The sequence below is a fragment of the Sus scrofa genome, chromosome 10 (assembly GCF_054392235.1).
Source record: "Sus scrofa isolate SSC_HxYL_T2T_F1_AM1 chromosome 10, Sscrofa_HxYL_maternal_Yorkshire_Landrace_v2.0, whole genome shotgun sequence".
Classification (NCBI taxonomy): Eukaryota; Metazoa; Chordata; class Mammalia; order Artiodactyla; family Suidae; genus Sus; species Sus scrofa.
The window spans coordinates 7,097,701-7,124,856 of record NC_139392.1 but is presented as its reverse complement, the minus strand read 5'-3'; the positions used below and the strand labels follow the sequence as shown (position 1 = coordinate 7,124,856).

The following is a 27,156-nucleotide window of genomic DNA, read 5'->3' as shown; positions in this document are numbered from 1 at the left end:
GTTAAAATTATTCATGTACAGAGACTATTTAATTGATCCAGATGCACCTTTTAAGGAGACCAAACCAGCTCCAAAGGAGTCTTTCCTCCCAAGAGCTGACTTAATTCTATGGCGACAATAGGAAAAACGAAGAACATTTACTTTTATCATAATTTCCTAATTTTCTTGGTAAACCTTAATAAATGTATCTATCTTGACGTGTTAGCTCTTCAGCCTCAATGTATTGGTATGAACCTAGAAGTTGTACTGTTAAAATATTTAGACATGCCCTGTAGGAGGAGTTAGCACACTTTTTCCGTAAGAAGACTACAAAGTAAAAATTTAGGCTCTGCAGACAGTGCAGTTTCTGTTGCATCTACTCTGTGGTTGTATGGAAAGCAGTCACAGACAAAACCTAAAGGAATGGGCTGTGTTCCAATAAAACATTATTTACAAAACAAGAGAGGTCCCTGAAAAACATGACAACTGCTGAGATTAAAGCATGTCTCTGCTAACTAAAACGTCTAATGCTTTGAAATAATTTTACTTTCTACTCATCCATCTCCATCCTTTTCAACATAAAAGATATATAATGAAGTTCTAAAAATGGCATTCATAGAATTTCAATGTATGTTCAGCACTGCATATATAGAATCTACTCTCTATGGCTTTTCATAATAGGAAGCATTGGTTTTAAAAATGAGTAGATATTTTAGTAAGATTGTTCTGCAACCCATGTAATTTCTAAGTAAACCAGATTTTCTCAGTGCACTACATATTTCTAAGCAATAATTTAGAAGATTTCAGAGGGTTCAGTCCGTCATTTTTGAACAAATACGAAACTTAAAGAATTCATGCGACTCCCCAAAAGGCGTGATTCCATTGGGATGCAGATAGAGGTGATTTATTTTAGCTTATTGAGAGACAAATATGATCTATAACTATAACAGTGAAGATGCCCAGTGAATGACAAAGACCAGACCCTACAGGATAACAGAACTCTGACCCACAAGCTCTGCAGCAATCAAGCCTGAGAATCCAAACCACAAGCTCTGCAGCAAAGAGCTCAGAAGATCAGAACTTGATCAGTGATGATCAGCTTCCCCACTTTTTGCCCCCTTCTTCCAACACAGGACTGGCCAGAGAAAGGCGGGTATGTTCCACAAATAAACCAAATAAGATGTCTCACTTCTACGCAGCTTGCCTCTGGCTTCCTGAAGCCAACAACCCCCAATTAAAACAATACCTGAAAGGTTCCCTTTTGCTTCCCCCCCTATAAAGCTTTCCTTTCTTACTGGCTGCCTTCCAGTGTCTAACATACATAAAGGATGGGGGCTGACTCCCAAGCTACAGACACCTCTGAATAAATAGCCTCTGGCTGGTCTCACTGGCAAAACGTTTGTGTATTTCCACTTTATGGTCTTTACAAGGAAGCACAGACCTCAGAGTCGGACACACCTCAAAATGGAGCTTTACCTCATAACTTGATGACAAGGGCTCTCTCAAAGGCTCACACGTACTAAAAATTCTTCCCGTACGGGTATAATTGAAGGCAGAGAAAACATAACAATATTGCTAATTCATACGCATAACCTGACAAGTAACAAACGGAATGCATTGTTGGAAAGACGTGTGGTCTGAGGCGTGGTGCCACATCTAATGTCAACTGACCATTTTTATCTGGAGTGGCTTAAAATGTTATGTCTTCTGTTCTTAAAATTCTTCCCCAGCTCCCACCAACTTCCCAGGACACCTCGGAATACATATGCTTCTTGCTTATCACCCCCGTCAGGTTCATACTGGAGTTCTCTGAGGACCTTTGGAGAAAGCACTAATGCCTTGACTCCATTCTAAAAGAGCTGATTTAGGAGTTCCCACCATGGCTCAGTGGAAACAAATCTGACTAGTATCCATGAGGACACAGGTTCCATCTCTGGCCTCGTTCAGTGGGTTTGGAATCTGGCATTGCCGTGAGCTGTGGTGTAGGTCACTGATGCAGCTGGGATCTGGTGCTGCTGTGACTGCGGTGTAGGCTGGCAGCTGCAGCTCTGATCCAACCCCTTGCCTGTGAACCTCCATATGCCGTGGGTGTGGCCCTAAAAAGACAATCAACAATCAAATAAATAAATAAATAACTGATTTAGAAACTGAGAGGTGGACTTGATATGAACTAGTATTTTATTAAACTTTTCTTGAAGAATAATCACATATAATCAATATCTTACTGTAATCAAATATCTTACACATGACCACCCCACGGTGGCCATACCACCATATAAATCAGCCCGAGTTGAGAACCCCGCGACCAGGTAATGTTTCCATCTACGTACCCAAGCACACACTGCCACCAACTCATGTAACTAATCCGCTTACAAATTTACATAATTTTGTAATACTTTGTGGCGACGTAGCTTTGGGTAAAGGTATTGGTGATACGCTGACCAAGGAGGATGGTCTTTTGCCATTTTAGTCAATACCAATGTGTTTCAGTTGGCAACAGTGTCTACATGATGCAGTTCCTCTGTCAATTTTTTAAAAAAATTCTCCACTATCTAACTTCTGGGTACTTTACTATGCCTACTAGAACATGTATCAGGAGATATAGCTAATGAACTACGAAAGTATGCTGTGCTTTTAAAAGTGTATTATTAGAGCAGGTTGTATTAAAACCCTGAGGGGCACTGGGATTTCTGTTACAAAAAAAAAAAAAAAAAAAAAAGCACATAATCTGGGATTTTCTCCAAACATACTGAATTAGAATTTATGAATGTAAAGCCTTGAAATCTGCCTTCAAAGAACTCCATAATTCTACCATATAGCATATTGATAATCCTTATATTCCCTTTGAATAAATTCAGTATGTATTGTTATTAAAATGTGCAAGATAATGTAAAGGATAAGAAAATAAATGGAAGTATATAAACTAGCACCTCTGAAGTCATCGTTATTTTATAGTTAGAGCGATTTTAATATATTTTTATTTCTTGGCTTAGTAACACTAAGAATCCAACCCTTTAAATGGGAGTATTTTCTCTACACACATTAGGTAGAGTATACCTTAACAACCTCATTACTTGGTTTTAAGCTAGGCACCTACAAAAAATATAGTTGATGGGCCATGAAAAAAATATCCAAACCATTTGAACCTCACTCCAAGACCTCTTTCCTACTTAAGGAGAAATCGCATTTGCAAAATAACATATTCAAACCAAAGAGGTAGTGAATATCCATCACTTTTCATTACACATTTTATACATTATTTGTTTTCAAAATTCTTCTAAAACTATTATTTTCATTTTATAGACAAAGAAGCTGGGGCATTAGAGAGGTTTCCTTTTTCTTTTTTAACTTGGTCCACGTTTCATAAGGGAGCAATAACTGAGGTGATAGATTCTACAAGTCAATATACTATAATGGTATATATCGCACTTACTAAAGTGGCTCCACTGTTCAAACCGAAAGCCAGCAACTCAGCCCACACTTTATTTTTGAAAATGGACACAGCGAAGATAACAGAGATCGTTTTCATGTTACTGTTCAATTCTGAAGAAGTTTATAAAGCAGTATGTATTGAAAGTCACATCAAAATCCCAAGCCCTTTGCTCTTCTGAGTCCCCTTTTTATTGGACAGTATGTTCCTAACATACCATGAATATTCATCTCTCTACATAAAATGAATGTTGAATAACTTCAGGAGAACTTTAAGGAATTGCTTCATGAGAGCAATTGCAACAAGGGTTAGAAATTCACTAAAAAGTTTCATCAGAAGATGAAGGACTTGAGTTTTTACTGATTATATTTTCTATCATGAGTAGCATTTTTCTTTATCTTTAGTGGGTAATAGAGAGTCTCAGTAATGCGAATAGACATTCACTCTGCATATCACTTTGTGTTTGTTTTGTGAGTATGAATACAAATACACTGATTTTAATTTCATCTCAGAATCTGTCCTTTAATCATATAATGGGATGAATTCACCCACTTACTTAGAAACATCATTTCTCATATAATTAAACCCACTAATTAATATTTTTGGATAATGACAAAATTTATCCAACTTCGGCAAAAATAAATAAATAAATAAATAAATAAATAAATAAATAAATAACTGGAGACTATGGGTCTGTTAAAGTAACAAAAGGAATTTTTTTTCTATGAAAAATTCACTGCTTTATTTGGATAACATTTAAGATTTTTCATGTCCAATATTTTGAGTGACTAAATTATGGGACGATTTAGGCAGAGAATAAGAATCATAAAATTTTAGTACTGGAGGAGATTAAAATCATTTAGTCTGACTCCATATTGCCCGTAATTAAACTGAAAGCCTGAGAAACGAATGACTTGATGAAGGTCAGAAATCCAGTGATCAGTGGACTCTAGATTGAAGACGACAATTTGTACAATTTTTTCTGTAATCCGCTGTTACCTGAAAAAAGGTTAAATCTTTTTTAAAGATTTGAGAAGGTTAAAGGCTAAGAGCGTCAATGATAAATAAATTTCTGTTCTTAAAAAAGAAAGTTAGCATTTATCGAGGATGTTTGGCAGTTCAAACATCATACAAGTCACTTCAACATGGACGCTCTACTTTGATGCTCCCAGTAGCTTTGTTTGTAGGCGTTATTATCCACAGATGACAAACTGAAACCCAGAAAGACGCTGTTTCCCCTAAGTTGCAGTGCTAGTAAGTATCAGACACAAACATGGAAGCCGGGTTGTTGGAAAGAGAGGAAGTACTCTTAGAGCCCATCTAACTTGTTTCCATGAGCCAATCTGCCCCTTAGTCCGCTTGACAAAGGGCAGAAGTAACGCCCTCCTTTTCAAACATACGACAAGGGCCAGGGGTGTCCAAGGCTCACACTGGTAAAGCTGTTTACATGTAATGTATTGACACTGAGTACATGAGGGCAACTCTTTAATTCTCCACTTTCACAAACTCTTCCAGGACTCCATCATCTAGGGGCCACAAGTGATCTTAGGGAAACAGTATTTGGAATATTAATCTCCCCACTGAAAGGGTAAGAAGGACTTAGCCTTTCTGCCACACATGGACTTCTTATGCATCAGAGCAGTATTTATTATTTCTCCATTTTGGAAATTCTCCTTTACGATGACGTCAAAGCAGAGATACTGACAGAGATTAGCCAAAATAAAAAGATGGCTAGATACTGACCTATGAGACTGGTCACACCTATGTGTACGGGGTTATATGTGGATGCTCATTGTTGGAGCTCACAGCCCCAGAATTGATATAGGTACCCAAGAACCAATGCTTGGGGGTCCATCTGTGCTACCCTCAATGGCCTAACAGCGGCCCCTTGAGCCTCCATGCCTCTCACCCACGCCAGGACTTGTCTTGATCTTCTCTGCAAACTTGCATGCCACAGGGACTCAGGAAATTGCTAGAGACACATCTGTTGAGCTCCAGCTACTCACTGTGCACCCTTATCCCACCACTTACATGCAAGATCAACATCTGCATCTCTGCCAAAAATATATATATGCTGACCCCTCTCATCTGTCCAGACTATCATGTACTTCCCCAGCATACGGACCCGCTGGACCCAGAGGGCAGGGAAAACACTTTTTAAGTCTTTTATCTCCTCTCTGTCTCTTACTTTTTCTCTTACCCTAATTTACTAAAAAAAGTAAAAATATAAAACACCTCAATCTGGAAAGGGCAGATTTTCTTTTGTTTACTTCCCAAGTGTAATATTTTACACATCCAAAGAAAATCAGTATATATATTTTTTATCTCAATAGTTTGCAGTTTTTGAAAATCTTTCTGCAGAATCCTATTTTTACTATAAGAATCTAAATTTTATTTTATAGATAGTTTTTACATTTTTCTAGATTAATTACAAAATAACTTTACCTCTACTAAAGGCTCATGGAAGCTTGGGGCTAAGGAAAGAGACTTACTTAAGTGAAGCCAAGAGATAAATGAAACCACATGAATATTTAAAAAAAAATACATCAATTACAAAATGTGTTCCTTGGGTACCAAAAATATAACTGGGGCGTCCTCTTAAGGGCTGTGTGTTCTGTTTCGGCGACTTTGTATTATTCTCCTTCCCAGAAATGCCACAGCATCTTGAATTTTCTTTTTCTTATAAAAGCAACATACATTTCTGAATATTGAGTATAAGTCTTATGTTCTATGTGAAACTGTCTCCCATACATTTATAACTGAGGGATAGCCTTATCCAATAAATAACTGGCAAGCCATCTGGTGTGAAAGATCTGGTCTGGTCACTCACTGTCTTTAAAGACTTTATACACACACTTCTGTAGACAAACTTTGCCTATGTTTTGTAAATATCTTAGGCTTTTGTGACATTTCTCCTTCCCTCCTCCTCCTCTTCTTTCTCCATCTTTTACAATCATTTTAAAAAATGTTTTTTAAAAGATGAAAATCTATTCTTAGCTCTGAGGCTTTGCTGCAATTTGCGCACTGTATTGTACTTGGCTGATGCCTGCCCTAGATCAAGAAGGTAGATAATAAATACACACACACACACAGGTGTATTTCTGTGTGTGTGTGTGTGTGTGTGTGTGTACATATACAGGAAATGGATGTCATGGATGACAGAGAAAGGGGTGGGTGTCTACTTTAGAGAGAAATAGCAGAGAAATGGCTTCGTTTAGGACAACGCCTTGACTGTAATGAATGAAATAATGGAGCCATGTAAAGATCGAGGAGACCATTCTGGGCAGAAGGAATATCGGTAGAAATTCCCTTCGTTGAAGAAGAAACAAAAAAACATGACTCGGATGGAGTGAAAAAGTTACCGTGAGATCAGTGATAAGATCAGAGATGACAGAGACAGTGCCTCCTAGAGAGGGACAAACGACGGTGGCTACTGCAGATTCATGCCAAGTGTAACGGAAGCCACAGGACGATGAAGGCACCTGACCCAGGAGTTAAAGAAGCTGCACGATGGCACTTGGAAGCTGAGGGCAACACAGCTGCTGCTTCATATTAATAAGATGTGCCTGCAATTAGGACAGTGTGTTTTATGCACAACCACTGACTCCACACTGACCTTCTAAGCACAAAAAAACGTGTCTCTGCTTCACTCCTGACCTCCTGGTCATATGTGAATCTCTTAAAAAAAAAAAAATCTAGTAAGAAGGATGGGCAGATGTATGGATAGACAGCATCACCAATTTCCTTCTCACAGACAAAAGAAAAGGGATGCAGCCAAAAAGGAAGAGCTTTCCTGAAAGAAACTGATCGACTCGGTTGAAAGCTGTTCTGTGGTCAGTAAAATGAGGACTCAGAACCAGGCTTAGATCGTGTAACTATAGGGGATTAGCACCCTGACTGACAAGGATGGATTCAGGATAGAGACAGATGCGTCACTGGAGGACCAATGGCGACATATAACTCTGTTAAGAATTTCTGCGACAAGGAAAAGCGGAAAAACAACGGGCATCAGAAAGGAAGTATTTCTTTCTAAGAAGAGCAATATTGAAACAACTGTAAATGGTTGTAACACATCAGAGAGGTAGAAATGAATGACTCGGACAAGCGAGAGAAAGCTGGGGGTAAAGCCCTATCTGGTGACGGGTGAGCGCAGCTCATTGCTCCCCTCCTGCTACAGTCTGGATCGCACAAATAATTTACAATTTTGTATTGTTTCTACAGCTTTGTATTACCAAGCCACATGAAAGGGAAATTTCTCACCAAGACTGAAATCTCCCTTTTTTCCTCACTGGCTTTATCATTTATTATTTATTTATTTATAATTTATTTTCTGAAGCATTTGGGCGTGGCATACATTCCAGAGCTTACATTTTAATATATCAACCTGTTTTCTAAAAATAAGGATATTTTCTCATCTGAGCTTACCATAAGTGAATAGTTATCAACTTCAGCACATTGAGCATTAGTAGTATATTTTTATCTAGTCCACGATCCTAATTCTAGTTTTGTCCATCAACCCACTAATCATCTTAACCACATATTCCTTTTTATTCTTTTTCTGAAAGTGCAGGATCTAGTACAGGACTGGGTATTATAATCAGAGGCCATATTTCTCTAATATAGGTAAAAAAAAAAAAACAAACCTCTATTTTACCATTTACATTATCAGTGATAAAGGATATACCTGCACATGGTTGGCTCATGCATTTATAATTCCATGAACAAAGTAATAGAATAAGCTACAACTATTTATCTGGACATTTCAGTAGTGTTCAACTGCCCAGAGCAACATTCCAAAGCCATCTCTCCAGCATTGCAGTGCTTTAAAATACACTCTTAACTCTAATTATCTCTGTGCTATTCCTCCTGGTGGGCAGCAACCTGCAGCTAGAAAACCATGAGCTTGGTACAGGCATCGCGCTGGCTGTGAATTCCAGCTCCACTGCTTGTTAACTGCATGGACTCTAGCACATTCTTATTTAAACTAGGCTGTCAACTTTTGATTGAGTATGATTCTCATTTGGGCTATTAAAATACATACGACATTTTACCGTTTTACACGGCTTAGTTCTCTCATTCAACCAGGAAATTATGAGGGATAATCCGGGTCCGATGTGTTGAACAAACTGAGCCATGAATGTTTTCCTTTTGTCTTGCTTCTGTATAATACAATTTACATTCTTAGTCAGTCATAACTACGAATACCTATAGTTTTTCAAATATATTAGTGCGAATACATTTCATAATCAGAATATTTGTCAAGTGGCTTAAGATGGTAATGGTTAAAGGTAATTTCATGCAGGTGTTTTTTGATAAGCCTGGGAATGTCTTGATAGCAGACCCAACTTAGGAAGCCAGTTCTCAAGTGTTCAGATTTGTGCAGCAAGTTGGCTATTCTGTTAAGGAGAAGGAGTTCAGATGCTTAAAACAAATATGTAATTATGAGTCAAAAGTAATTTAACGATGCCATAATATAGAGTTTAATAATGACGGACTAATTTGCATTTAAATCTTGGCAACTTCACTGCACTGTAAGATGTCTATTCAGTTATAAGATAAGCTTTTTGAAGAAACATGTCTGGTTGATTAACAGCTACAAAAAGTCCCAATGTTATACAGATATGGACACCACACATGAAATTGCACAAATGTTATTTTGTCAATGTAGGGTTTTTTTTGTTCATTACTTTTTAGGGCCGCAGGTGCAGCATATGAAAGTTTCCAGGCTAGGAATCGAATCAGGGCTGCGGCTGTTGGCCTACACCACAGCCACAGAAACGGCAGATCCAAGTTGTGTCTGCAACCTCCTCTGTAGCAGAGCCAGGGATTTAACCTGCATCCTCACGGATATTAGTTGGGTTCATCTCTGCGGAGCCACAGTGGGATCTCCTCAATGTAATTTTTATCATGCCAAAATACATAGTTTAGAAAACTTCACAAAATACCAAGAATTTTTAACAGACTAGAAAAAAATTCACAAATAAAATATGTTGAAATCTTAAAAATGGTGTAATAAAAAGTATATGCATGCCAATCAAAGTAGCAACAGTCTTTTTTGGTCAGTCTTCTAGTAGGCATTTCTTATCTACTACATAGCAAAGGGAGGCCACGCTACATTTACCCTTCAATCTTTTCCAGAAATACAATGAGCAAAAGTTCTTTGTTTAAAACTAGCAAAGTATATAAACTAATTTACTGCACTGATGCTTATAATTGATGTTTTCTACTCATTTCAAATTTTCCATAAGTATAATACACCTGTAATTTTCTTGAGGCCATCTATAACTCATACCAATGAAAAATCATATTTATCTCAACAAAAGCAAAGATTGTAATGTGTGCAGTCCAGTGATTTCGATGCTATGAATGCAGATTTGAAAAACTGTCTTGGGAGTCTTGAGTAGCAATGATAAGAGTTGTTGGAAAAAAAAAAATCAACATGCAGCTAAAAATACCTCAATGATATTACAGAGAAAAATCTAATGATCCACAGCTAAAAGTAACTCTTTTTTGATAATAAATATACTTATATACTTTCCATATAAACCTATCATCAGTTTTAATTTTGCTTCCAAGTCCTATCACTGAAACTTAAACATTTTCCTTATATACTCCACCGAAAATGGTAAAAACTGAAGAGACATTAACTGGAGTTGGGATTGAAGGAAAAGAATAATTTCTAAATATATTGTTTCCTCATTTTAAAAATAAATGTTACGTTCCTATATTTTAAAAATAAGCATCCTCTATATTTGGCTCATCCATTAAAACGCATCTGCCCATCTGCCAGATGCATCCATCGCATGTAATTGTGTATAATTAGTACCTGCTGTGACGGGTGGCCTTATCTCTGCGGGGTTGAATCGGAACTATAGCAACTATAGCTGCGGGGCTACACCACAGCCATAGCAAGGCCACAGCGCACTGCAAAGGCGGATTCTTAACCCAAGAGCGAGGTCAGGGATCAAACCTGAGTCCTCATGGATGCTGGTCAGATTACTTTCCCCTAAGCCACAATGGGAACTCCTACCTCTGCAGTATAGGAAAGTGAATGAGTTACCAAAGGGACCGTTTCCCAGCTCAGTACTGATTATGCATCTGTTATTTATGCTGGAAAAAACTGAAATCCCACCTGACAAAGTCTCTACCATTACCATTCTATGTACAGTATTTTGCTTCCGAATAAGCCAATTTGTCTTCAACTTCTGGTGCCAGAATGGTCTTTTAGCTAACCCCAGGGTAAGCCATGAAATCACATTTGTTTTGATTTTTTACTTTTAATTATTTTGCTTTGTTGTTTGTATTTTGTGTTACCTGAGCTCTGAGCTCTTTTCTAGATCAAGTGAGAATTTCTAGAAAGGTGAGGAGACAGGAAGACAAGGCATAAAGGCGTGTACCTTCCACATTCAATCTTTACATGTACACACTCTGCTCTTGGCTAACTCATGAAATGTCAGACATGACTTTCCCTGCAGGATATTTGCCTATTTTGAGAGAACACACCCACACAAGTGCTAGTCTTAGCATATGAGCCTTGTCAGATAACAAATCAGTCTATGATGTAATTGTCCTCAAATGATCAAAGTTTATTTTTCCAAATCAATACTGTGTTGATTGACATGCTGACATTCAGAGATATAGTAATATGATGTCTTACCAAAGCTTCCTAGAAATATACAAAAGTGGCACTGATAAAAAACAGAGAGGATATAGGGGTTGCCAGGGCCTGAGGGGAGACAATTGTGGACATGCTGATCAAAGGATACAAACTTTTGTTTAGAAGCTGAGAAAGTTCTGGGGATGAAACATACAGCATGGTGGCTACAGTCAACAAAACGGTATTGTATGCCTGAATTTGCTGAAAGGGTAGATCTTGTACACACACACACACAAACACACACACACACACGCAGTAACGACATGAGGTGAAGGACATTTTGATGTATCACACTTATCATCTCATAATATATATCAATAATCACGCTGTACACTTTAAACTTATAAAATGTTATTTGTCAGTTATATCTCAGTAAAGATGAAAAAAAAAAAAAAAAAGCCTCCTATCCTAGAGCTTTAAGATTCTTTTTTTGTCACCATCTAAGTCATTCCAGTGGGGAAACTATTCCAAAATTTTTCATTTTAAGCCATGATGCAATAGCTAAGGAGAGAAAAATCCTGAAAACCATGTATTCCTTATTTTGTTTTGAGGTTTTACAGAAATGCACGTGTAATGAAATAGAAGTTCGTGTTTCAAATACAGCGACTGATATTTAATAAACAGATGCTTTGGCAATCCTGTTTCAGATGAATCAGACAAAACAGTACCAATAACATAATACTTAAAGGGAACAGGTTTACTTCAAAGAATCAGTAATGCACATACGTAGTAATCAAAAGGAGTTATGAGACTTCAGACTAAGTGCAACAAGTACTCATCCCTGCATTCATTAAATTTAGAATAGGTCAAGTTCAAACCAAGAGCACAAGTACAGAACTCTCTTGATCTCTGTCTAATGGTGCTAAAAGCAAAGAAATCAGCAACTCTTCTGTGGGCTTTTATTAGGTGAGGTGCAATTTGAGGTATGTTATAAATACAAAGTGAGTATCAATGATGAAATTTTAAAATTCTATTAATTCTATTAATGCTTTTGCAGATGTTTTATAAAGTGATACATTTCTTAAAATCAATTTAAGTGTTTACATACTCAGGTACTATGTAAAATTTAAAAAGTAAAACCTTTAATGATGGAAGACTTTCACATTCTAGGGTATTCAAATCACTTTTAATTTAACTAAAGACTTCCGATTTCTCTTTGTAAGTGACCTCAAAGCCTTTATCTAGACCTAATTTGGGAAACTGTTTCAAAAACATTTTGCTTTTTAGTAAATATTGTATTTGATTATATATAAAGAATTATTTTAATTCGATTTTTTTTTTTTTGTCTTTTTGCCATTTCTTGGGCCACTCCCGCAGCATATGGAGGTTCCCAGGCTAGGGGGTGAATTGGAGCTGTAGCCACTGACCTACGCCACAGCCACAGCAACTCGGGATCCAAGCTGCATCTGCAACCTACACCACAGCTCACGGCAACACCAGATCCTTAACCCACTGAGCAAGGCCAGGGATCGAATCCGCAACCCACGGTTCCTAGTTGGATTTGCTAACCACTGAGCCACGACAGGAACTCTGATATAAAGAATTATTTTAAATAATTTTAAAGTTCAAAAAGAAAATATTGTTAATTATATCACCTCTCAAAGGTCATTTTAACATCTTTCAATCTCTATAGATTAGTTAGCATAAAGAACAACACTTTAAAAGGCCAAAGCCCTTTTCCTTAGATGTCTATAATAATTTTAAACGTAATATAATCTTATAAAAGACTGCTGTGTATCAGAAAAAAAAATCTTCAAAGAAGAAATCAGCAAGACTAGAAAGATTTTGGTGGATATGAAGAAATAATTGAGTGCCTGACATCTAAGTTTACAGGTCAGACTTGAAAAGGCAGTGTGTGAACTGTACTGATATAAAATCATAGATTTTTAGGTGGGAGTTAGGTTGTTGGTCTCATAATCCAACTGAGGACGTGGCCTGGATTTCAGAAGGTGGACACAACAAAGAAAGCGCTCGTTAAGAGCTGGCAGCCTGTCTGGCCCGTGGAATCTGACACAGTGGGTGGGTGTGATTAAGGTCACCTGTGGACACAGAGTATAAATGGCCACGGAGGAGGTGAAAACATGAACCAGATTAAAGTCCACTTTTCTAGTTATGAGAAGTGGATATTGGGGCATCCAAGTCTTTCGGAGCGAAAGCCAAATAACAAAGCTACTCCCGTAAACAGACTGTGCAAAACATGGTACACAAAACGCATCACTTTGCAGCAATACATGATCCATAATCTTTTCATTTTTATCCCATTTCAAAAACTTCCCAACTGTGAAACAAGTCCGCTACACAAAAAGACAAAATTCAGAAGACTTTTTTTTTTTCCTTGCATTTTAGAACCATACCTATCTATGGCATAGGGAAGTTCCCAGGGTAGGGGTTGAATAGGAGCTGCAGCTGCCAGCCTACACCAGAGCCACAAGGCGGGATCCAAGACACATGTGCAACCTACATCTCAAGGCAATGCCAGATTCTTAACTCACCAAGCAAGGCCGGGGATCAAACCTGCATCTTCATGGATACTACTTGGGTTTGTTACTGCTGAGCCACAATGGAAACTCCCAAAATTCAGAAGATTTTTGCCATCTCAAATGGATAAATTATCATAAATTACTTGTGAAAGATTAACTTTAAAAATTTTTATAGTTTGCACACAAAAAGTGTATAAAAATTTGTAAATCTAAAGGTACTGTCAATGAAAGAAAACGTTATATATTTTTATATATTGGTTGCAATTAGCAATGACATTATCCATCTGTAATATGGGCATAAAAGCTTCTTATGAGTTAATTCACAAAAAAGCTATTGCAAATCGTGTGTGCGTGTGTGTTGGGGGTATGTGTGGATGTACAGGCATCCATGATTGGATAGAAAAGACACATATTTATGATTATATATTCAAACCAGTATTCTTCCACATTTCCCAGAATGAGACCATATATTTTTAAATACAAATTATATTTGCACTTCAGTTAGAAGATGGACAAAAGTTGCAGCAAAAAAGGGGGAACTCTTGTCAAATAAAAATTTTTATTGTACAAGTTTAAATTTATGCTTATTTGTAAACTCTACATCTGGTTCTTAGTACTAATATATTTCCAACATTGGAGCTGTTTTAAAAGCTGTCATAATAGAGGATTTTTACTAATCACTAAGGTGGCCTTTCAAATTTATATGCATGAATGACCTCTATGACCTATCCATTTCTGTTAGGACATACGCTTCAAAATTGCAATTTCTTTTTGTCTTTAATTCTCTAAAAAGTAGTATGAATTAAGATGATATGAAATATAGAAACTGTGTGACTTTGGCAACAACTAAAGTGAATATACCTCTTCAAATCAAAGTATAAAGAAACAAATAAACCCGTATACCTTCTTTTACCATAGTGGTAGAAATTAAACATGTGCCACTTGGGAATTCTCTCTGCCCACAGATTCCATTTAAAGTGCCCAAGATTATAAAGTATGTTGGCTATCAAGGGAGTAGTCGAGGGGCATTTTGTCCTCAGTGCTGTGTTTTCATGAGGATACCCAGTGTCATGTGTGATCCACTGACTTCAGCGTAAGCAGGACACAGGCTGTTGCTGAAGGAGGCATTACCCACATGATGCATGTGTTTCTACTGCATCTCGGACTTCGAGTCTTGGCTATCAATTCACCTAGATAGAAAGGTCTGTGTGTGTGTGTGCACTTGTGTGCACAATGATGAGAGAGACTGAGACAGAGAAAAGGAGAAAGAGAATGTTTTGCTCTGTATTTCTTACTAGGAAGAAAAGTCACTATTTCCTAAATATAATCCCACTGCACAATTATACCCATTATTAGTAATGAACTACTGTTAAAAAAAAAAGACCTAAACCATACAACTCAAACACAAGAGATTCCTTTTTTTTTTTTAATTTCTTTAGGTGTGTGTAATAACCCAAAGCCGTCATTTTCTGGTTGTGTTTTTTTCTGCACAATAATCCAAGGACTCTTCGATTGATAAAGTGTCATTAGCATTCCCTTGGTAGGTGGATAAAAAGGAGTACTGAGGAGGAATCTGTTCTTTAGAAGCTTTTTTTTTAATTGGAAATGTCATACATTGCTTTTTCAATTTTTGCTGGAGTTCATCCATAAAACCAAATTAATTCCAAGGAAAGATGATAAAATGTGGTTATGTGCTAGAACAAAGAGATTTTTAGAGACAACTAATATTCTCTGCATCACTTTGCATTACTAAATATCCCTAAACCCTGTTTCACACACATGGAACATACTTATTCCCATCCCCAAATAGAAAATAACCCCATCCAGTTAACGCATCCGGCCTATGGTCCAAGGTAGCTTGGTTGCTGCATGGGCTCTGTAGCCTGGAACCCTATAAACTACAAGAAAATGTATATACACCTACCCACCCATCCCCTTGTATTTAATAAATCTCAGTGGAGGAAGAAGACAATCACCACCAAAAACAAACAAAACAAGAAAACAATCCCTCTCATTTAGAAAAGGTAAGACTGGGAATCACAGCCATGACGGAGTCTGGCTGTGTGAGCAGTGAGATCAGCTTTTCAGATGGTCAAGGACATTCTCTGATCAGACCCCTGATTATCTGGTGGGAAAACAAACAAACAAAAACAAAAACAAAAAAAACCAAAACCACTCCCTTATCTTTTTTGTGCATATCTATTAGTTCTGCTTCTATAATATCCTTCCAAGTGTATTATCACTTACTGTGACATCTGACATTGGTTTGGCTAAATATGCTCCACCTGACTTACATTTTATAGCCTGTTTTCTGTCTGTGCATGTTTGATGGTCCTAGAATTGTTTTATAGTTACAGGTCTTTTGTTTTCCTTGATGACAAATCCCTTCAAAACTTAGTAGAATTCTAATCTGTTACCATGATATATTTGTCATTATATTCCGAGTTCATTCTTAGATACAGATAAGGCTTCCTTATAGCCTTACTGTTCTGTTTCTGTCTCTCTTTCCTGCTCTCTCTTGCTCTCACTCTCCCATTCTTTCTCTAGATAGTTCTACCCCTCTTGGGGAAAAAAGGCTATGGTAAGGAAAAAAAATAATGTCCTTTCTCAGATCTGCAGTGTTGATTAGGAAAAGACGTTACAAAGGCTTGCAGGGCTGTGGTCGTTTGCTTGAGCGCCCTCGGTCCACCACGCTCTGCGAGAAGACCATGGAGCTGGTCCCCGAGCTGCACCACGAGGCTGAGGGACAGGTGCCAGCCTTCCGTGAGGACGGACTCAGGCAAGTTCTGGAGGAGAGGAAAGCTTTATAGGAACAAAACCAGTCTGATGTGAATGAAGCCAAGTCAGGTGGACGAAGTGATCTGATACCAACCACCAAGTTTCGAGACGGTCCTTTGTGAAGAAACCAGCGCTGCACGGCGGCACATCTGTACGACCGACTGCTCTGGATTAGAGCACTCAGGTGGGAGGATGGCAGTGCCTTGCCAAAGGCTTTACGATTTCACGTATGTGCTGAAGAAACGGATTGGTTCAATCATTACGAAAACTCCCTTGCTACCCACACGAGGCCATCGGGAGGAGAGGAAGGCCCGGAGATGAAACACAGGATAGGAAACCTCCCAACAGCCTACCTATGGAGGGGCAGTGTCAAAAAGATGACGGAGAATTTGAAGGTACTTCCGCCCTATTGGAAAAAAACAGCCTTCACTTTCTGCCTCAGTGGAAGGGTGGAAGTGTAAACAGCGGATTAGACAGGGCACACTGGAGCACGTGCTGTCCTGTCCTCACCTCGCTCGCCCACTGCCATCCAGGCCCCAGCCTGTGGCCCGAAGACGAGCCACCCAAGGACACTTCCCCACCTCTCCCAGGCCCCCCGGCCCTTGGGTTTTAAAAGTTACAGACATTCCTTTAGGATAATCAGGAATGCCTGGGAGTAGAGCATGGTTTGTCTTTCTTTTTTCTTTTTATTCGAACCTGAGTTTCTCTTGTATTTAATTTCCAAAGGGAATCCCATAACCTTCTAAACAATAAATAAATAAGTAAATAAATAAAGTAAAAATGACTGTAATTCAAAACATGTTTCCATACCTCCCACTTTTGAGATCCAAAGGCCGGCGGGTTTCGTAATACTGTGGAACCCAAATACAGATAGTATTTTTCCCCTTTTATGTATGTTTTTATGCAAGTCAACGCTCATCTGAGCTCATTTCACATTCTTGTGTTTCTAGGCTATAAAAACAACACACTTGGACTCTTTCTGTCGGTTTCCTCTGGAAAAGCGGTTCTTAACCTGGGGCAATTGAGTCCTTCAGGGCACGTTTGGCAACGCTGAGAAACATTCCTGCTCGTCAGTCCTACGAGAGGAACACGGGCATCTGGCAGGTCAAGTCCAGGGATGGTGCTAAACACCCCACATTACACAGGACAGACTCTCACATAAAATAATGATCCTGCCCCATATGGCCACAGTGTCACTGCTGAGAATATTCAGCCTTTATCTACCACTCAGGAGGTACCTGGTATGCGCTCTAAATAATTCTATGGAATGGTATTGCTGGCTTTTTACCACTACAAAAAAAGGAACGTCTGTCTCTCTTGCCTGACACCTCACCACTGAGGCCAGTACAATGTTTATTTATTTATTTTTTTATTTTTTTGGACTTTTTAGGGCCACACCCATGGCATATGGAGGTTCCCAGGCTAGAGGTGGAATCAGAGCTTTAGTCACCGGCCTACACCACAGCCTCAGCAATGCCAGGTCCGAGCCCCGTCTGTAACCTACACCACAGTTCACAGCAAGGCCAGATCCTTAACCCGCTGAGCAAGGCCAGGGATTGAACCTGCATCCTCATAGATGCTATTCAGATTCAGATTCATTTCTGCTGAACCACGAGGGGAGCTCCTATTTTTTATTTTTTTGTTCTGGTGCCATTCTACTTCAAGCAAAAATTTCCTGTATTACTCAGGATGGAATTAACTAATGTACCAAAAACAAAACAAAACAAAACAAAAAAACAATCTCACAATATAAAAGGGTATAGACTGAACACAACAGCATCTAGTTTCCTTAATTAGATAATCCCAGTGTCTCTGTGGGAAAGCACTTACAGCTCCTTGTAAAATACCTGCTCTGGAGACAGGTGCGTCATCTGTGCTCACCTTCCACTCACTAGAACTTGGTCATACCGTCCCACCTGTACACCAGGGAGGCTGGGAAATGTCCAGCTTTGTTCTCAGAAAGCGGAGAAAATGGATATTGAGAGAATAATTAACAGCTTCTGCAACTGATGATTTCATCAGTTTCCAGGAATAAAAACTGCAAGATAATAGTGGAATATAATCTCTGTATGTGCGTCTCACCACTGCTGTACAAACTGTCCGAGATTTAGTGCTTTAACACAGCACAAATGTGTTATCTTACAGCTCCGGAAGTAAGAAGCCCAAAATTCGTCTCAGTGGGATAAAGCCCAGATTTCTGCAGGACTATCCATCTTCTCGAGCCTCCGAGAAAGGGTGTGGAAACTGCCGGTACTTCTCGGTCACGGCCAGCCTCTTCCGCCCCGACCTCGCCTTTCACTGTCCCACCTCTTTCCTCCTTCCTCCCTCTGCGTCTACGATCGCATCACCTTTGCTGACTCTGACCCTCCTGCACAGCCCTTATATCGGACCTTTTTGGTTCCCTTGGGCCCATTCAGATAGGCCAGGATAATTTCTCTAACTCAAGATCTTGAGCTAAAGCACAGCTGCAAATTCCTTTTTGCTCTACCGAGTCATCTGCGCACTGGGGCTTGGGATTAGGGCATGGGCATCTCGGGAGGGGCCACCACAGATCCCAACAAGTAGAGGCAATAATTACTTCCTTCCTGACTCCTCTTTTCTCAGTGTTGAACACTGTACTTTCAAGAAGCTACATACGTGTGTGTGTATATATATATGTTTGACAGATAAATAATACATAGTTTAGCAAGCTTTATGCAGTCCATTTTTACGTGATGGTGACTAAAATCTTGTCAGATTTTATCAAAATAGCTTCATCATTGAAACTAAATCCTATTTTAGAATCCGGATTTGATGTTGGGGGGGAAAAATGAAGCTAGAAAACTCCTTCTACCATCTTGCATCTATCTGACTTTCTAGAAAGGGATAATTTACAGAGTTAGAAGTTTGACTTCTTGTTACAAAGCTAATCAATAGATTATCCTTGATGCGGAGCTGACACAGATCTTTATCTCACCCGGTTTCACATGCCTTCATGCCTTGTAGCCTTCTGTAGAAACACAAAACAAGACAAACCCTTCTTTCACTGAATGTGCCTTCAGGTATTTGGGGTAACTTATTTACTCATTTGATTAAATTATTTTCTAGGACAAGATCTTCAAAATTCTTAGTGCTAGATATATTCTTGAATTCTTCTAGTGTGTAAAGAACTAATTAATATATAGTAACCAACAGAAACATAGTGTTCCAGGTTTTCCTGTGATCAATACAGTGTATAGTGGTAGTAGTATTACCTTGATCAGAAAAATCTATCAAATAATCAATCATATTTTGTTTATAAATGCATTTTACCTCAGAAGGACCTCCTAGGAAGAGAAAACAACCTCTAATTTTGATACAAAAATCGTTTCAAGCAATTATTTAACTTGAATGTAGAGCTTCATGTTTAATTACGGGAATGCTATCATGTTGCTTTTAGCTCATTCTTGGAGCCTACCAAAACCAGTTCAAATCCAGGCTTTTCTACGAACTAATTACCCAGAATCACCATTATCTTTCTCCATATTCACTAAGAATTGTTTATTAACCCAAAATTTACTTCTTTATCCTTAAGTGTTAAAAATGGCTTTACAGTTGACGCCCTGAACAACGTGGGTTTCCACTCCAGGGTCCACTTATCTACAGACTTTTTTTCTCAGCAAAGGCACTGTACATTTATCGAAAGAATCTGCATATAAGTGGACCTGTAGAGTGTTCAGATCAGTGTTGCTCATGGGTCAACTGTATACCATCTGAGGTTCACTGAATCCACATATGTTAACCCATGGGGACAGAAGGCCAATCCTGCAACTTTAGCATCACAGATTTCGGTAACCCCGGTAGGTCCTAGAACCGATACCTGAAGATACCATGGGAAGAGTATACACTTTGCTAAAAAAACAAAACAAAACAACACTACCTAGTGTATTTCTGTGATTGTGGGATCAAGTAGAAATACAACTTTCAAGTATCTTCACTGATTTGGATGGATACAAATAACATTAAGTTTAGAAAGATGTAAAACCAAAAACAAGTCCCTTCATCGAAATGCCAAAAACACACAATATATTTCAAATTTAACTGTAGAAACCAAGAGCTTAAAGATTTGGTGTAGTTTTTTTCAATCATGTGTATATTACAAGCTTCATGAGACCATTATGTGACAATTTCAAAAGAAACCTGAAAATCACATTAGAGGGAGTTCCTGTCGTGGCTCAGTGGCTAGCGACTCCGACTAGGAACCATGTGGTTTCAGGTTCGATCCCTGGCCTTGCTCACTGGGTTAAGGATCTGGCGCTGCTGTGCACTGTGGTGTAGGTTGCAGACACGGCTCTGATCCTGTGTTGCTGTGGCTATGGTGTAGGCTGGCAGCTATAGCTCTGATTAGACCCCTAGCCTGGCAACCTCCATATGCCATGGGTGCGGCCCTAGAAAAGGCAAAAAAAGACAAAGACAAAAAAAAAAAAAAAAAGAAAATCACGTTAGAGTGTGGAATTAATATAAAATTATTATTTAAAATTTGGAGATATAAAAATATTTATTGAAAAATAAATTTAAGATGGTTTCCAGTATGAGACAAAAGAATAAAAATTAAAATAATGTGGAAAAATGAGTTGATTATAAAGAAAAAGAAAAAAAATCAATTTGTAAGTATGGAGTAAGACATGAAAATAAACTAATAGAAACCACACCCAAAGACTTATTTAAGTGAAAACTTTTCTCATATGATGAAATTCTGTGGATTAGAAAATTTAAAAATTAGGAATTTAGAAATAAAGAAAAAATGATAGGTATTCAGGAAAAAATACCTAAGTCTAAGGAACATTAAAAATAGGGATAAATAACATTACATTACATTAAAAGTAAAGAAATTTTTAAAAAGTCATCCTAAGGTATGTTTATTGCATTAACAAGTAAGTGAAACAAAAACTCAGCATTTCGATAGTTAAATAAACAAGCCCACAGTTTTTGCCAGGTATCAGTTATGCTTAAGACGTAAAAGAATCTCTTAGGTATAAAAGAACTCAGAATATATAGGTTTCTGAAAACATTTACCAGAATTTTCTTGTACTGCAGCCAACCAGAGACAAATCAAATAAGAATTCAAGACTAGGGAAAAGCATGAGTAGATTTACACCAGTTAGTTTATTTTTATAAGTGCCACATAAATTCCCAAACAAACTTTAAGGTCAAAAAGTATTCTGATAATAAAATGCACATAATAAAAACACAAAGTAATTTAATTTTGATAACCAGGAAAATGGAAGAGTAATGTGTAGGAATAAAATGTCAATATTTTAGGTTACATGAGGATAAAAGATGCTGCCTCAATCTTGACTTGATAATTAGATAAACATTTTCCTTAAAGGTTAACAACTATCAAAATACAAAAATTAAGCGCATGGTTGAAAGTTTCTAAAAAGAAAAATAATAGAAACATGATTCGTTGAGTGAAAATGGAAAACTGAAAAGAGCTTGGATGTGGTGATTGTAAAGTGTGATTTACAGCTAAGCCCCAGTGCTCTGTTGAGAGCAAACCTTTATAAGCTGGTTCAAAGTATAAAACACAATTTTACGACTATAAAGGAGATGAAAAGAAAATTTAAAAGATAAGAGGATGGGAGGTAAGAAAGTGGCAGGAGAGGAAAGCTAAAATTCTGAGTTCTCAGTATTGGACAAGCATTTAAAAATGTAACAATTCTCAGAAATAATGAGAATCATAAGGATCACTGTATCTTCACGCCATAAATGTAAAAACGGAGACAATGAAGTTTGATTACAGTAACAACTGGTGTTTATTGAATGGCTGTTATGTTCTAAGTCAAGAAATATTAAAATAGGGCAACATACGTAATTCATATTTTTGTAATTGTAATTCATTATTAAGATAAAATAATTATGCATCTTTCTGCATGAGTAACAAACTACAACTCTAAGACATCCTGGAATTAAAATATACCAACAGAACAAGAGTAGAAAATGAAAAAAGGGCCTCAGCTTTTGAGGACAAATTGGGAAGAAATTGATGAATATTTAATGGCTCTAAATAATATGGGATAATGTATTTGAAGGATAAATTAAAAAAAAAAACTTTTTACCAAAATATTTCCAAGCAATTCAGTCAATAAAATGATATCAAACAACTGCTGACATCCACAAAAGAATGTAAGAATATATAATGAGAATGAATTAAGTCAACAATATTTTGAGAAAGAAGTAGAAAGATGGTAACGGCCTTCACCCAGCAGAAGTTGAAACTACTCTCTAGAGAGAATAAAGAGTCAGCAATTTCATGGCTGTAAAATCCTAGAAAGACACCAAGGTGGCACATACCAGGTAGCTAGTGGACAACGATGTCAAAGGCAGGAAGACTCGTGTGACAACACTAGAAATCACGCAAGGAGACAGAGGTGTCTCCTCCCCTCAACTCAACAACAGACACCTCAGCCAATACACGATATATTAGAGAATCTGTACCTGGAGAAACTGGATGCTCAGAAAAGTTACAGTGCATGACATTTAAGACATCCCAACAAAGAGACATATAACTATCTACTCGTCTCTGTAAAATTCAACCCTGTCATCATTTAAAACTAGCTTACACTCTATGTAAGAGACCTTTCTATGAACTCAGTTTCAAGTTAGCTTTTAGAGACTCAATTTTTCAATTTTTATTTTAGTTTTTTATTATGATAAACTATACATAGAGTTCACCATTTTATTTTAACCAATTCTAAGTATACCGTTCACTGGCATTAAACGTATTCACATTGTCATGCAACCATCACTACCATCCATCTCCAAAACGTTTTCATCTTCCCAAACTGAAATCTCATCCTCATTAGACAATAACTCCCTACTACCCCCTTCCTTCAGCCCTGGCAACCATGATTTTACTTTATTTTTTATAATGGTTTTTATTTTTCCATTATGGTTGGTTTACAGTGTTCTGTCAATTTTCTACTGTAGAGCAAAGTACCCAGACATATGTACATACACATGCATATATATTTATTCTTCTTCTCATATTATCTTCCACCATGCTCCATCACAAGTGACTAAATATAGTTACCTGTTCTATAGAGCAGGATCTCATTGCTTACCCATTCAAAAGGCAAGAGTTTGCAGCTATTAACCCCAGATTTCCAGTCCATCCCGCTCCCTCCCAACCCCCTTGGCAACCATAAGTCTGTTCTCTAAGTCCATGAGTTTCTTTTCTGTGGAAAGATTCCTTTCTGCCATATGTTAGATTCCAGATATAAGTGAATCATGTGGTTTTTGTCTTTCTCTTTGTGACTTGACTTCACTCAGAATGAGAGTCTCTAGTTCCATCCATGTTGCTGAAAATGGCATTAGTTTGTTCTTTTTATGGCCGGATAGTATTCCATTGTGTAAATATACCACATCTTCTTAATCCATTCATCTGTTGATGGACATTTAAGTTGTTTCCATGTCTTGGCTATTGTGAATAGTGCTGCAATGAATATACGTGTGCATGTGTCTTTTTCAACGAAAGTTTTGCCTGGATATATGCCCAGTAGTGGCACTGCTGGGTCAAATGGTAGTTTTGTATTTAGTTTTCTGAAGTAGCTCCATACTGTTCTCCATAGTGGTTTTACCAATTTACATTCCCACCAACAATGTTTCAGGGTTCCCTTTTCTCTACACCCTCTCCAGCATTTGTTATTTGTGGACTTATTAATGATGGACCATTCTGACTGGTGTGAGGCAGTACCTCATAGTAGTTTTGATTTGCATTTCTCTAATAATCAGGAATGTTGAGCATTTTTTCACATGCTTGTTGGCCATCTGTATATCTTCTTTGGAGAAATGTCTATTCAGGTCTTTGGCCCATTTTTCAATTGGGTTGTTGGGTTTTCTGCTGTTTAGTTGTATAAGTTATTTGTATATTTTAGAGATTAAGCCCTTGTCAATTGCATCGTTTGAAACTATTTTCTCCCATTCTGTAAGCTGTCTTCGTTTTGTTTTGTTTTCTCTATGGTTTCCTTTGCTGCACAAAAGCTGGTTAGTTTGATTAGGTCCCATTGGTTTATTTTTGCTTTTATTTCTGTTGCCTTGGGAGACTGATATAAGAAAACTTTTTTAAGGTTGATGTCAGAGAATGTTTTGCCTATGTGATCTTCTAGGAGTTTGATGGTTTCTTGTCTTACATTTAAATCTTTAAGCCATTTTGAGTTTATTTTCATGCATGGTGTGAAGGGTATTCCACTTCCACTGTTGTACATGTGGTTGTCCAGGTTTCCCAGCATCACTTGCTGAAAAAACTTCCTTTTTTCCGATTTTATGTTCTTGCCTCCTTTGTCAAAGATTAATTGACTGTAGGTGTCTGAGTTTATTTCTGGGTTCTCTATTCTGTTCCATTTGTCTGTCTGTTTTGGTACCAGTACCACACTGTCTTGATTACTGTGGCTTTGTAATATTGCCTGAAGTCTGGGAGAGTTATGCCTCCTGCTGGGTTTTTGTTCCTTTACTTTTTTACCTTTTTTTTTTTTTTTTTGATTGTGCCCATGGTATACAGAAGTTCCCAGGCCAGGGATCGAACCTGCACCACAGCAGGGATCCATAACCCAGAGATTCAATTTTAAATGGGAGTGGAGAGTCAATAATTATGGGACCTAAAAAAGCATCCAAGATGAAGAAGACAGATAAAAGCATCAACAATAAACAATGGCAATATCAACAGAAACATGACTTAACGAATAAAATGAAGAGTAGGAAGCTTCCAGATGGCAACTACGTCACTGAAAATTATGAAACGGTATTAGATTTGTAAAACAAGAACACTATGATACTATAAAGATACACTGTGGTAATAAGAATTAGCTTTCAGGACTTGAAAATACTAGAGAAAAATAATAGTAAAAATATAAAAGCAATGAAAGAGTTGGAAGACACCATAGATGAAGTTACTTTGAAAATGGTAATAACAGACCAACTTTAGCTGAAGAAGGAAAATTTAGGAGTTCCAACATCAGACTATAGGAACATGTGGTTAAAAAAATGAGAAAAAGGAGTTAATTACAAAAGAAAAATGAACAAATGTTTTCCAGATATTAGTTCTTGGTTTGTTAAATGGCCTGCCAAGTACACTGCCTAAGAAATCAACACACACACACACATCAAATTCTGTAAAATTTCAGAACACCCTGGTCGCAAGGAAAAGTCTGAAAAGATTTTTGGAAATGAAGAAAGGCATATCCATCTTCTCAGGAACAACCCTGACTACTAGAAAACTAAGGCATAACATTTTTAATATTTTGAGGAAAAAATACTTCTTAGCCTAAGAATCCCATGACCAATCCAACTACAACTCAAGGATGAGGATAAACCAAAGCATTTTCAGAAATGAGTCAGCAAAATGTTTAAGAAGAACCTTGCATGTTTCCCCTTCTTTGCAAAACTGTGAAGAGTACTCACCAGTCAACCAAGGCAGTAAAGCAAAAACAAAGTTACAGGATAAGGACGTAGAAAGAGGCAAATCTCCAAGTGGCTCTGTGTGTCTGTCCTCCAAGTGGACCTGCCCATGGGAGGTGAGCCTTACAAAGGAAAAGGACGGAGGAAGTACAGGAGGAGGAAAAATAAAAGGACAAGGAGAGAATTTCTAAGGAAAAAGCGATAGACTTTTGGAGTTCTTGAAAAGATGTTGGAGCCTTTTGAAAAACTAGTGGTGGATATGTATTAGTATCTTACCCATCTGGAAAAACACTTGGACTAATCAGAAAACTAAGCTGGTAACAACTGTGATAATTATTAAATCCAGGAAAAATGTTTTGCAAATGAATTATAATCCATATATCATTTGAATTAACTACACAATATTTACATAATCTTTGTGGTATAAAAATTAGTGTGCTCTTGAGCATCTAGCAATTGAAGGGGAGGGCCAGAGAGTTAACACCTCAACTGAAAAGCAAAGTCTATAGATAATATCCGTATATTTCAGCATTTTCAAAGCTATTCATAAATATGGGATTTTTTCTTTTTCTTTTTCGGCCTCACCTTCAGCATATGGAAGTTCCCCAGTCAGGGATGGAATCAGAGCCACAGCCGTGGCAATGCTGGATCCTTGACCCAACCACGATGGGCCACAGATATAACTGGTGCCTCCACAAAGACAAGCCAGGTCATTAGCTCACTGTGCCACAGTTGGAAATCCTTTTTTAATTATTAATATTTTTAAAAAAGAACGTTATGACTGGGAAATTCACTTGAGACTCCACTACCTTTGCTGCAATACATTTTGGGTGAATTAAAACAAAATCTTGCTGTAGAAAATACATGAAGAAGTAACTGGAGCTCTGACAGCTGAGCCTCATGTGCTCAAGGACACGTGTTTCCTTTGGTCAACATGGAGTTTCTATTTTCTGAAAGGTTTGAAAACTCTTAGATCAGCTGCAAATGTTTAAATGCTCAAAAAGCTTTGGTTATGACAGTACTTTGTGGGCCCACATGATAAATGTGATACAATTTTAATCCTGATCATCACCGCCGCCATCTGCACCCCTAACCCCATAGTCATGTCTTAATCTTCTGCCAGAAGGTGGTGCCTCAGGACAGTGACATTACTCATCACAGCCTCTCCCTCTGGCTGCTGCTCCAAGGAAGGAATCTTCAGTTGCGGGGAAGCTCAGTCAGAGAAACATGGTGTTTGTGTTGAAGGCAGAGTTTACTCACCCTTGAGGGCTTTCGAATCCACGTAGTTATCATCATTCACTATCATTCCCTTTCACGATGTCGCCTCGGTATTACGCCAGGGAGCGAGCAGCCACAGATGCAATTGGACCACATGTTTTCAAAGAAATATGCCATGATTTGCTTCCTTGAAGTAAGTT

General features: G+C 37.8%; 1 protein-coding gene and 1 pseudogene across 3 annotated transcripts in view; one reads left to right on the top strand and one right to left on the bottom strand.

The window, feature by feature from the left end:
* Positions 1–27,156, bottom strand: part of LOC146398773 (uncharacterized) — a 765,729-nt gene that overhangs the window by 26,595 nt on the left and 711,978 nt on the right. The window lies entirely within an intron of this gene.
* On the top strand, positions 12,344–18,755 carry LOC110255625 (DNA replication complex GINS protein PSF1 pseudogene; annotated as a pseudogene). Its single transcript, XR_014818354.1, has 2 exons — positions 12,344–16,914; positions 18,470–18,755. The product of XR_014818354.1 is annotated as a DNA replication complex GINS protein PSF1 pseudogene (transcript).